Source organism: Trachypithecus francoisi, unplaced genomic scaffold (assembly GCF_009764315.1).
Source record: "Trachypithecus francoisi isolate TF-2019V2 unplaced genomic scaffold, Tfra_2.0 Lachesis_group12, whole genome shotgun sequence".
Taxonomy (NCBI): Eukaryota; Metazoa; Chordata; class Mammalia; order Primates; family Cercopithecidae; genus Trachypithecus; species Trachypithecus francoisi.
The window spans coordinates 58,018,372-58,031,027 of record NW_022681457.1 but is presented as its reverse complement, the minus strand read 5'-3'; the positions used below and the strand labels follow the sequence as shown (position 1 = coordinate 58,031,027).

The window sequence follows — 12,656 nt, the reverse complement described above, 5'->3', positions numbered from 1 at the left end:
CTTGATTCTCATCTGCAGCCTGTCCTCGCCCATTCCTGGGTGCGGGCCAGGCTAACTATGGAAGGAATTTAGTTGATAGTTTAAAGCAAGGATGATAATAACCTTTCTCAAAACGAAGTCACCTTTAAAACAAGTGAAAGCCCACAAGATTAGGATTATGAGGCACTGAATTCTGCTAAGAGGTAGGCATAGTAACAATAACCAGCCACTGTTTCCAAGGTCACATTTGTGACTTACCCAATTGCTCCTGTAGATAACATCACTATTGAAGGACCTAAGTTTGGCCTTTTGAGATGTCTTTTCAGACTTTTGCAGTTTTGGCAACCAACTGATTCCACCTAGACCCTTGACTCATGACCCAACTGGTCCTGTGGCCCCACCCAGAGATGAACTCAGTGCATGAGGATGGTTTTTCACACTCCTATGATTGCATTCCCAACCAATCAACATTCCCCCTTCCCTCCCCTGCTCACTATTATTGAGAAACTCTAACCTCCACAAGGCTTTGGGGAGGATGATTTAAGTGATAACTCCCTCTTCCATGTGGCTGGCTTCATGTCCACTAAGCTTTCTTTACTGCAATACCACGGTCTCAGTGAATGGTTTTGTGGGTGCAGTGGGCAGGAAGAACTTGTCAAGCAATTAAACTCCTCATAGCTACTTCCTATCACATCACTATTTCATTTCTGCTGTGGCTCTTATCACCCACAGGAATTATTTCATTTACTGACTTTCTCCCCTCAGTATAGGTTTCCCCAGGCAGGAGCCTCAGTGCCTTGTTCACCTCTGATAACCCCGTGCTTGGAAGGTGTGTGGACACACAGCTGACAGAGTAGCGTGTCTGGATGAATGGTCTACATGTTTACCATTCAGTGTGCTTGGTCTGTTAAATGAATGCATGCATTGAGAAGAGTTTTATTTTAAGAGACAAACGTGTACCCAGCCAGTAGAGTAAGGACAGGATGCCTCAAGAAAAATGCAATCAAAGTGGAACGGCACATGGCAGGAGAGTCATTCATTCTCTCCAGAAGATCAAGGGCTTCCTGGAGGAGACGGCATGAATCACGCATCTGAATCAAAAGAGATCAGCAGAAAGAAGGCAGCAAAATAAGCCTCCTTGAATGGATGTCTCTCAGGAAGCCATAAGTATGACTATCAAAGATCTCTTGACAGAAGTCTTTCCAAATTCCATGTGTCTGAAGAGTGTGTTGCTTCTGCCTCACGGAAATGAAGCAAGGTAGAAATTAAGATAGTAACTTTGCACGTTTCTCTGCCATTTTGAAGCACATTCAATACAATGTTATGCCATTGCTCTGCCCAGTTGATTTATGTTTCACTATAGGAAGCTACATATTCTATTTTCTATGCAGGTGAGTCCTTTCTGTTTGATTTATGGTTGACTCTATGCGGCATTTTTGGGGCCAGTCCTGGAAATCCAGGCAAGCAGTTCTTGCACAGGAATACAGATTCCCTCTGACAGCACCATTTCGATCACACAGTCGGATGTTATCTCAGTGCCATTTCATCCCTCTTGATTCCTTTGTTGGGAGCTTTAAAGCCTGCTATAATGAGAGAACAGTGTTCAGCATTCAGCACACACATGCACATCTACACACTCACACACACACACGTCAATTAATGAAGAAGTCTTGGTGTAAAATGTCTGCTTTTCCTGCCATGGTTGGATAAAGGTTTTTCTTGGCCTCTGACCTGATCTGTCTTCCCAGTTCTTTTTCCCTGTCTTAGGCAAACTTTTCCACATTTATTGAGTCAGGGATTTGTCTACAGGGAATTTACTAAGAAAATATGCTCTAGGGAACCCCATAGGAAGTCAGGGAGTGGACTCAAAGAGGAGGAGCCCAGGAAAGATGGTGCTTCTGAAGTCACAGCTGCAGCCTGATGCCAAGGAGGACTCTGGGATATAAATTACACCTGGGAATTTGTGGGTGTGGCACAAACACACTTCCACCCTCTGCTCTTGAAGGTAAAGTGGCCCTAACCTGAAGGCAGTGTTTGGGCTGTAGGAAGATAAAGTGAATGAAAGCTGAGGGAAGGCATCCAGGAGATGGAGCAAAACACCAACACTGGCCCTTAGAGCTCATTCTCCTTCCTTTCCTTCCTCCCTCCTTCCCTGTCTCCCTCTTTCCCTCTCTCCCTCTTTCCTTTCAATTTCTAGGGGCAGGGAGGTTAATGCCAACAATCATAGCTAGTGTATTGCTTTTTATTTTTTCCAAAAAGCAAAAGCAAAAGCTGATCAGTTTACTGACAGAGAATCTGAGGCTCAGGAAAGCAAAACACTATAGTTAACCAAGGCCACATTGCAGCTCAGTGTCCCAGGCAGTCTTTGAACTGCACTGAGCAAAGTGGCTCCAGCACTTCACAGGTTGCCTGAGATGAAGCTGCTTCATCCGCTCAGGCATATGTGACATTTATGTGCACAATATGCACGTTCCAGCAGACACCCACTTACGACATTCTTAATGATGTCACACACCTGCATGTAGCCCCTGGGACATTTCTCACCCTGGCCCAAGCAGTAGATCCTGTGATCTGACAGCTTCACTTTAATACATCTAATAAAATTAAATGGCATCATATAAAATTAAAGCCATAATTAAAAATTAATTAGCATGTACTATCTGGCAGCCTCAGTATCTACTGTAGTATCTTAAACACTACTCATATAGCTTTATTGATTGGAAAAAAAAGACGAAGTGCAAAATAAAACCAGCAAGCTAGCTGTCCACGGATGAAAGCAGCAGAACTGTCAAACTGCAAACGCTGCAACAAAGTGTCAGATCTGATGCTTTGGAAGCATGTCTTGGCAAGGGAAAGTCAGGGCAGAAGATACTGACCTCCACAATAAACATGCCTCTGAGAGCCCTTTGTAGAAGAACAAATGTTTGCTTTAGACACGGAATGTTGGTGGGGTTTTAACCCCCTTGGGGAGGTTTCAAGTGCATAAGAAGTCCAGTCGTGAATATCAACAAAAAACCTAAATGTCTTTCTTTTCAATGGAACGGGAGGAAGTCAATAGTCAGAACTCACCTGGTCATTTTTCTCCACGTGGTTTGCTAATAGGGAATTGCAGACAGACAGAACATTTTTGTTTCAGACAAATGAACAAGGACATCACCTCTTATGTTTCCAGAGTACTCTTCATTTCTTTTCTACATTTGTAAACTTCCTGTAAGGTTGGTTTTCAATGTTTTGATTATTTGTTATGCATTAATAAAGAAGTAAGGCTGTTTTCCTGTTGTCATCATCAGTTCTACTAAGGCAGAAATATAAGTAAGCATTTTGTGCCTTCCCCCACTGCCCAAATAATTCTTAAACTTGGTTTATGCAAATGAGGTGCTAGAGAATTTTAGAAGATGATGGACCTTGAATTTTCTTAGGGAAGCTGAGTGTGGACCAGATGAGGAAACTATCAAACAGAGATGCGGAAACAAAGCTAGACCTCAATTAATCAAGTCAGTGTTGTTGGGATCCACCATTGGTAAGTACCATTTGCTGATGGCTGTCTGTGCCAGCCATGGTGTACTGTATGTAAATAGCTTGGTAAGATTGGCACTGATATTATCTTTATAAGGTGGATGGCGGCACCCAGGCTCAAGGCACATGTTACTTTCTTAATGGTCACATAGTTAGAAAAGATCAGTGGAAGGATGCAAATCTGGGTGACCTAACTTTGCCTCTGGAATGCTGCCCTCAACTTCTCCTTCAATTCAGGACTGTGAAAAACTAATATATCAGGAGCTCTGAGATCCTAGTAAGAAATGCTGGTGTTAGACAAAGAACCAGGAGTGTTCACCGGGCTTCACTAACTCAAGTAGGAAAAGGTCAACCTTGTGCAGTGGTGTGATATCGGCTCATTGCAACCTCCGCCTCCCAGGTTCAAGCAATTCTCCTGCCTCAGTCTCCAGAGTAGCTGGGACTACATGCGCCCACCACCAGGCCCGGCTAAACTTTTGTATTTTTTTTTAGTAGAGACGGGGTTTCACTGTGTTAGGCAGGATGGTCTCAATCTGCTGACCTCGTGATCTGCCTGCCTTGGCCTCCCAACGTGCTGGGATTACAGGCATGAGCCACTGTGCCCCGCCCGATAAGGTCAACCTTTATACACACATTTGATGCCGCCTTACTGCAGACAAAACACTAGAGGGAATTTTAACTCAAACTTCTTTATTGCTTTAGAGCTTTCAAAGCACTTTTACATGTCCTTGGTCCTTTGCTCCTCTGTGTTTGGCCTCTGGGGATACTGAGGCTCAGAGAAGTGAAACCTCATGGCCGTGACTACTCAGCAAGAAAGTGACAGACCCAAGGTTTAAACTGTGGACTTCTGCTGTCAAATGCAGAGGTTCACAACCTGGTGTTTCCAAAAGAAGACTGCAAAGATATGGAGAAACAGTTACTGCATCTGTACCAAATGATGGCTCATGTTTAATTGTATGTATGGAAAACCCAGGTACAGATGATAGGAATATGAGAACGCAACTCTACTTTCAAGGAACTTTTGACGTAACTATAGTGAAAACTGCAGTGAGCATAAGTTCCAGGCACGGTGCAAAGCTCCCCGAGATGGTAGCAAAAATAAATAAATAAATAAATAAGGGCTTTCTAGCTGAAGAGTTTCCATGTACGTGCTATTGTTTCTTAACAATCTGAAGAAGAATTCCAAAAGGTCTCACTGCAAAATATTGCAGAGTGAAAAAAAAAAAAAAAACGACAGTGTTCTTTATAACTAATTTAATCCCTCAAACACAAAGGTTGGCTTTGAAGTCACACAATTAAAAACTAAGCATTGCCTTTGCTGGAGGTAAGTTAAAAGCACTGTGCCTCAGGCTCTTTTTATGTGTGAATGGGGTGATCATTTCTCTGAGAGCAAGAAAACTTGTGAATCATATCATGGCCTGCTGCTACCAACCAATAACTGCTTTGCACATCCCAAACCTTCTCCACTTTTATCCCAGAGAAGAAAAAGTTTGCCAGTGTCCACGTGAAAATGATGATGTTGCTCCCTGATTTACATTACTCATGTTCTTTGGATGTTCATGTTCTTTGGATGTTGGTTTTGAACTCTGATTAAACCGGATTCAATGCCATGTTTTGCCATTTACTATCTTTCTGGCCTTAGATCAGTTATTTAAACTGTCGTAGTCTTAATTCCTCAACTGTAAAATGGAAATTAAAAGCTACTTCATAGTTGTTATGACAATTAAGGGAGATATTATTGTGCAAAGCCCTGCTTCTGAAAGCATGACTTATACAGTAGCATCTTCAGCACCCCTAGAAGCTTGTTAGAAATGATGACTTTGAGGTTCCACTCCAGACTTGCTGTACAGGAACCTGCATTTTAACAATACCTTGGGTGATTTGTTTGCACATTGTGGTTTAGAAGCACTGATATATAGCACATTGTATTGGTTTCTATTGCTGTGGTAACAAATTATCTCAAACTTCCTGGTTTAAAACAACACGCATGTATTATCTTAGTTATGGAGGTCAGATGTCCAAAATTCATGTCATTAGTCTAATATCAAGGTGTCTATAATGCTGGCTTGTTCTGGAGGCTCTACGGGAGATCTGTTTCCCTACCTCTGTTTGTCATTCCTTGGCCCACAACCCCTTACCCCATCTTCAAAGCCAGCAAGTGGCACAGCATCATCTCATCTCCTTCACGGACTCTGATCCTCCTGCCTCCCTCTTATGAGGGCCACTGTGATTATATCTTCCCCACTGAAGTAATTCAGAGAAGCTTTTCCATCTCGAGATCCTTAACTTAAATCAGTAAAGTTTTCATTGCCTGGGTAAGGTAACATAATCACAGGTTCTGGGGATCAGAGGGCATGGACATCTCTGCAGGGCCATCATTTAGCCTAGTAGGTACTTACGGAGGTTGACTGTTGTTTTAGTCCATTTGCCTTGATAGAATATCACAGAGGGGATAATTTATTTTTTTAAGACTTTTTTTGGCTCATGGTTTTAGAGGCTGGAAAGTCCAAGAACATGGCATCAACACCTGGTGAGGGCCTTGGTGCTGCATCATAACTTGAAGGAAACCAGAAAGGCAAGCAAGGGTAGGAGTGAGAGAGGGAAGAGAGCTGAGCTTTCTTCTTTTACCAGGAGCACACCCTGCTAATAACTAAACCACGCCCAAGATAACAGCATTCATCAATTCTGGAGGGCTCTGCTCTCATGACCTAATCACCTCCTAAAGAACTCACCCCTAATACTGTCACAATGACAATCAAGTTTCAGCATAAATTTTGGAGGAGACATTACGCTTATCACCACTATCTGCTCTCCTCCTTCTCGCCCCCATTTTTCTTAACGGAAGGTCTTCATTAACTAGGAGTATCCACTTGACAAGTGCTCTGGTTAATCAAAGCTTTTTACACCTATAGTCAGCATTCCATCAATTAGGAAGATATGGCCTTGTTCACAAATTGCTTTAGATACTAGATTGTAACAAGAAGTCAAATACAGTAGTAGGCTCTCAAGATGCTGAGTCACAAAGCCTGGGTTCAAACTCTGACATTCCCACTTATCAGCTCATTAGTCTCAGGCAATTTCCTTCACCACTCCAAGCTGCAGTTTTCTTCTTGTAAACCAGAAGTAACAACAGGCCCTGCCTCAAAGAGCTCAGGGAAGATTAAGGAAAATGAGAGCTCCTGGTAGCTCTTGGTGTCCAATATAGACTAAGCCTATCTAGTTTTCCCTCTCAAGGGCGTGGTGTGGGTCTGGCCTAGAGCCAGTGTGCAGCAATCCCTTGGCAAGTCTCTGATGCATTGCAAATTGCAATTATATCTCTCTGAGCAAGTTCCCAACCATCCTTGGGAATTCTGAAGATCATGATTTTTTTTTTTTTTTTGACAGGGTGTTTCTCTGTCACCCAGGCTGGAGTACAGTAGTGTGATCCCAGCTCACTGAAGCTTTGAACTTCTTGGTTCAGGTAATCCTCTCACTTCAGCCTCCCAAGTAGCTGAGACTACAGGCACACACCTCTATGACTAATTATTTTTACTTTTTGTAGAGATGAGGTCTCACTATGTTGCTGAGGCTGATCTCAAACTCCTGACCTCAAGCAATCTTGTTGCCTTATTTCCCCAAAGTGCTGGAATTACTGCACCAGGCCTGAAGGTCATGAATTTCAAGTTCTACATGCCACCAAGTCTCCAATCTTTCTTTAACTTTTTCTGAATTTCAAGGCCTATTGCTGAAGGAATCCCATGATGGCAATAAATGTTCATAGTTCTGGAAAAACAAAGAAGCCTGAGAATTATGATGTAATCCAGCCAAGATGAGTCTTTAAATACAGCAGCTAAGTTGAGAATCCACTAAAAATTCAGTCCGTAAGGTAAACACAGACACCATGAACTAGATCAAAGTGGAATTATGATCTCGTTGAGTGCAATAATGATGGTGAATTGACTAAGAAAAACTCAAAGTTGGACATAAACTCATGAAACAAGATGTTGAACTAGTAGCTACACAGATAGAGTTCTGAGGCCTGCTGTCTCCTAAGAGTACCTAGAAAAGTGCCCTTTGAAGCTGTGGCATCTTAGAAATAGAGTCTTGAACCTCTCAAATCCATGCCACTGTGCCCTATTTCCCCATCACCCCACAATACAACACCTACACATGTTTTCTATCTTAAAAATTTTTGGTGAAATTCATCAGAAACTGCCACTATCTGTTTCAGTAGGGGGAGCAGTTCTAAGGCAGTTGCCCTGCTTTCAAAGCAGGGCAATAAGTTAAATGTACAAAAATGCAAATGTTCCAGGAAGTCATAGTCTACTTCCCTGGAAGTCACTGCATGATCAGTTAAAAACAAAAATTATTAAAATAAAGATAAGATGTGTAAGCTTGGGAAAGTCATTTGGCCATAAGTACAGGCCATATGCTAACACAAGCTTTGTTGGTCTTTGAGAAACAAAGAGGCTGCTATTAGCAACATTTTTCTCTGGATGATCACAAAAGATGGGGGTGGAAGAGATGCTTGATCTTCTGCCATTACTTTCAATTCCTTGACCTTCAGAGTGGAATTGCGGGCCTCTGTGTCAAGCAGGTCTATCAACTAGAAGTTTTAGAGATAGTCCCAGGGACAGAAGTGATTCATGCAGCAAAATGCCTTTCCAGGTCATGACATTTCATACAAATCCTACCATTCAACTTAGAGGCCTATGTTTGGGTTCAGAATCAGCTTATTTTCAGGGGTGAGGCTTTTTAACCATTATCCCACTGGGCCTTGGCTGGCTTTGAGACCAGGTGGGTGAAATGTTGAGATCTGTAGTGGATATCAATGACTCTTTTCATTTTTGAGACAGAGTCTCGTTCTGCCACCCGGGCTGAAGTGCAGTGACATGATCTTGGCTCATTGCAACCTCCACCTCCTGGGTTCAAGTGATTCTCATGCCTCCACTTCCTGAGTAGGTGGGACCACAGGTATATGCCACCTGGCTAATTTTTGTGTTTTTAGTAGAGATGGGGTTTCAGCATGCTGGCCAGGCTGGTCTCAAACTCCTGGGCTTAAGTGATCCACCCACCTCCCAGAGTGTCAGTATTACAGGCATGAGCCATGCACCTAACCTGATGACTCTTTCTGTCTCTCATGTTCCTTCCTTCTGGAAGCTGTTCTTCTCCAGCATGAGGACATACTCAGTCCAAAGGCCCTCACTTCCTAGCCATAGGTGTGAAAACATCAGCCAATGAGAATGCCCTAGTCCTCTAGAGACTGGTTTTCCTGGGCAGGGGAAGGATAAAGGAGGGGTATGGCCTGAATAAAACCAGTGGAAGAAGTTGCCTTGGGTGTTAGAAGAGATAGCATTGCTCTCTCCTTCCAAGACTCTGTGTTAATGGGATGAATTATGCCTGGAGCTTCCCATGGTCAATTCTGTGTCAGAGAGAACTTGCCAGGGAATGATACAATAATAACGATAATAAAAACAGAGCTAAGAAATAGAAAGAGATTTATTTCTTTTGCGGTCCTGGATTCAGACATGCTTGAAGCCCCTAAATTTTTAGTTGCATAAACCAAATAGTCCTCTGCAAATATTCCTCTGCTTAAGACAAGTGGTTCAGTTGCAAGTGGTAAAAACCAAACTCAGAGTCCAGATAGGTACAATTCCGCCAAGCCACAGTTCAAGCTCCATCTCTCTTAGATTTCCCTGGCTACTTCAGCCTCAGGGCTCCTTAGCTCTACTGAACTTAAACTGCATGCTACTATCAAGAAATGGAAGGCACCCCAGATGGTTCCAATGAAGAGACTACAATATAGGGACAGAGCACAGAGTTATAGGTAGGGATAATGAAAACTAGAAAGAGATGCTGGGACATCCAAAGACTAGCAACAAGCTCTCCATCCCCTAGGAATGAAGACAGGAGGGGAGGAATGGCATTACTGGGGCCTACTGAGAGCTAGAACTATCAGGCGCCATCTAGGATCTGTGGCCATGGAGGATTAACCAATGCCAGAAACATGGTTATAAAGCAGGAATGGAGTAGGGAAAAGACATGCCTTAACTTCTTTCTCTTTCTGCTCTTGCATCTCCTGACAATACACCTCATTGTTAAAATCAGATAGAAAAGCAGAGGGAAGAAATGCAAGGTGCTGTGGCCTGCAGTGGTGTGCCTCTGAATACAGCACAGGTGAGAGAGGGTAAGAACTGAATTCAGTGCTGGGGGTGACAGATGACATCCCTCAGTGTGTTGAGATCTCACCCCCTTTGATAGTTGACTGTGTATGGCTCTTCCTAGGGGTAATTAATTGATGTACCCTGAGGCCTTACAAAGCTGGTGATTTTGTTCCAAAGATTGAATCCATGGTGGGAAGAACAGGCATCCCCCTAAGGGAAGTTTGCAGGGCACCTGGTGTCTCCGTTGTCCTGTCTGGTATGTGGAAAAAGTGGAGCAAAACCACTGCAAAATGATGACTGACATTTTTAACACTTTTAAGTGAATTTGTGCAAACCAACAGTATTGTCAGAAGGCAGAAAAGACTCCTTGGGCAGCAACATTGAATCCTTTACTCATGGTCTGGAATGTAATTTCTGCAATCAATTGAGGCAGCAAAGGTAAGAAGGAGAATGAGACACTGAGGCTGGAGAGACAGAGCACCTGCTAGTTCCTGAGGTGGTATAAAAAACTGGCCTCGTTTCAATGTGATTTCCAGGTAAATTTACGCACTTCTTCATCTTGCGGTTGGTGCCTTCCAATTCCATAACGTTGCTGTTTTACAGGCGGTGGCTCTCTATTCCATCTTCTCCTGGCAGCCCATGCATGTCATTTCTCTTTCCCAGCTATTTTCTCCCCTCCTCTTGGCCACAAAATAACTTCCCAGTCTGTCATTTCTGAGCGAGTCCCACCTTTGGATCTCCTTTTGGGCAAAGCCATTCTACACAGCCTGGGCTGCAGAGGAAAGGAAGGGAAGAGGGGGAACAGTGGTCCTCAGCCTGATTTTGAGTCTGGTCTGTAGCCCCTCCTCATGCAACATTCATAGAAAGTGACAAGGAGAAATTAGCCCGATTGATTTCATTTTCATAACATCTGAAAAACAATCCTTACCAAAGATGCCTTTCAAACATCTTTCTGGCTGAAAATAAAGGGTTCTGTCTCAGAGAAAACATGTTTCTGAATACACATCCAGAGCAGTTTCTAAGAAAAGCAGAATCAGAATCAATATTTCCACAGTTTATGCCATTCCCTGCCTTCGTGAAGATATGCAACTTAATTTGCAGGCATTTTTCCTTACCAGGGAAATTGCCTGTGATGCTGACTGGATCAGAACCACTCATTTTAGACTCATTATACATTACACAATATCCCAAATGTCAACTCCCACCCACTACATCGGCATAGCAGCAGCGCTTTCAATAATAAATTACATCTATTTACTTCAATACAGTGGAAAGAGAATTTGAAGCATTAAGAACTCTTTTGCACCTGAAGGTAATTACAAGTGACTATACTGAGCCAGGATTGTGGCTATCTTCACTCAGCTAGACTAAGAATGTTAAAGGCATTTTAGGGAAAAAAGATAAGGTGCTTGCTAGAGCTTTAAAAATTCCAAATATATGAATACACACACATACAGCAGGCTCCAAATGTTTTCATAGTGTGGAAATCAGTTGCATTGCCTTTATATTAGGACAATTATAAGTGTTTAGCAAAGGGTGCCTGAAGTCAAATAAAAGGAAGGGAAAAAATGACTTTGAGGTTGAAAGTCATCAAGCAGTGAGAGAAAGTAGAGGTCTGTTATTTATATGAAGAGACTTTTTGATTCAATTAACTTAATTAGAAAAATATACAATGAAAAATCTGACAGGAAACTGGTAAGCTGAAATAATCTTGGAAAAGCTTCCATGCACTCCAAAATGCCATGGAGTGGGAAGGGAGATGCACCATCACACAGGTCTAGAACACAATGGGGAAATGTTTGACTGACTCTAAACCAGGGCCACAGGGACAGAAACAGAGAGCACAGCTGGACAGGGCTGTAGATTTCTCCTCCAGAGCCATCCACAAAGAAAATGAATGTGTTATTGAGACTAGTTGCTTGGTGTCCTGGCCTTGAAGAGGAAATGAGAAGTCAGAGGAAAAAAGCACTTCACAGGTTGCTAATAAAGTCTCTCAGGAGAGAACTATGTTATTTACTTACTTGCTGTATCAGTCAGGGCACACTAGGTTATGCTGGAGTAACAGATATCCCTGAATGTTAGTGGCTTATTATAAAAGAAGACTATTTCTTGCTAATGCTCTGTGTCTAAGCACAAGTTTTCAGGGAACTCTATTCCTGTGGCCACTCATGGATTGGGGCAGCCCAGGCACCACTTCCACCCATCTCTCTCCATGATTGGCACAGTCAGGGACCAACCACATAGGCAATTAGGACCTGGGTCAGGAAGTAACACACATCACTTCCACTCGCATTTCACTGGCCAAAGCATGTCATATGCTGCAACACACTTCAAAGAGGGATGGGGAAGTGCGGTCCTCCCATGGGCTCTGAAGGAGGGAGGAGTGGAATCATCACCATCAGCCTCACGACTGCCATCTCACTCAATAGAATTCTAGCCAAGCAGACACCAAGAGCATTCTCTCCCCTGCAGCCCAGTACTAAGAGGCTAGATAGGAAAAACAGCAACAACAGGAACAGCAAAATGTTTCTCTTATTCTCTAATTGAAAACACCTTATTCTCTAACTGGTTAAAAGCTCGTAAGACAGGCTGGGTGTGGTGGCTCATGCCTGTAATACCGGCACTTTGGGAGGCCGAGGCTGGCAAATCACTGAGGTCAGGAGTTCAAGACCAACCTGGCCAACATGGTGAAACCCAGTCTCTACTAAAAATACAAAAATTAGCTGGACATGGTGGTGGGTGCCTGTAATGCCAGCTACTCAGGAGGCTGAGGCAGGAGAAATGCTTGAACCCGGGAGGCGGAGGTTGCGGTGAGCGGAGATGGCGCCATTGTCCTTCCAGCCTGGGCTACAAGAGCAAAACTCTGTCTCAAAAAATAAAAAATAAATAAATAAATAAATCATAAAGCAAGAGTTTCTTGCAGCTCTATACGGGGTGTTATTCAGCAATACAGTGATTTGCTAGAAGGAAGCATCACACAACAGTACAGGAGTAGCTCACAGGAGAGAGAGAGAGAGC

The 12,656-nt window shown here is 43.1% G+C and overlaps 1 long non-coding RNA gene across 2 annotated transcripts; it reads left to right on the top strand.

Moving 5' to 3' along the window:
* The first annotated feature begins 284 nt into the window (after positions 1-284).
* Positions 285-6,920, top strand: LOC117092253. 2 transcript variants are annotated; one of them, XR_004440700.1, is made up of 4 exons: positions 285-408; positions 750-1,252; positions 3,399-3,499; positions 6,880-6,920. It is a non-coding gene; the product is annotated as an uncharacterized LOC117092253 (long non-coding RNA). The 2 variants fall into 2 exon arrangements; XR_004440699.1 differs by having other exon boundaries at positions 285-1,252.
* The last annotated feature ends 5,736 nt before the right edge of the window (positions 6,921-12,656 follow it).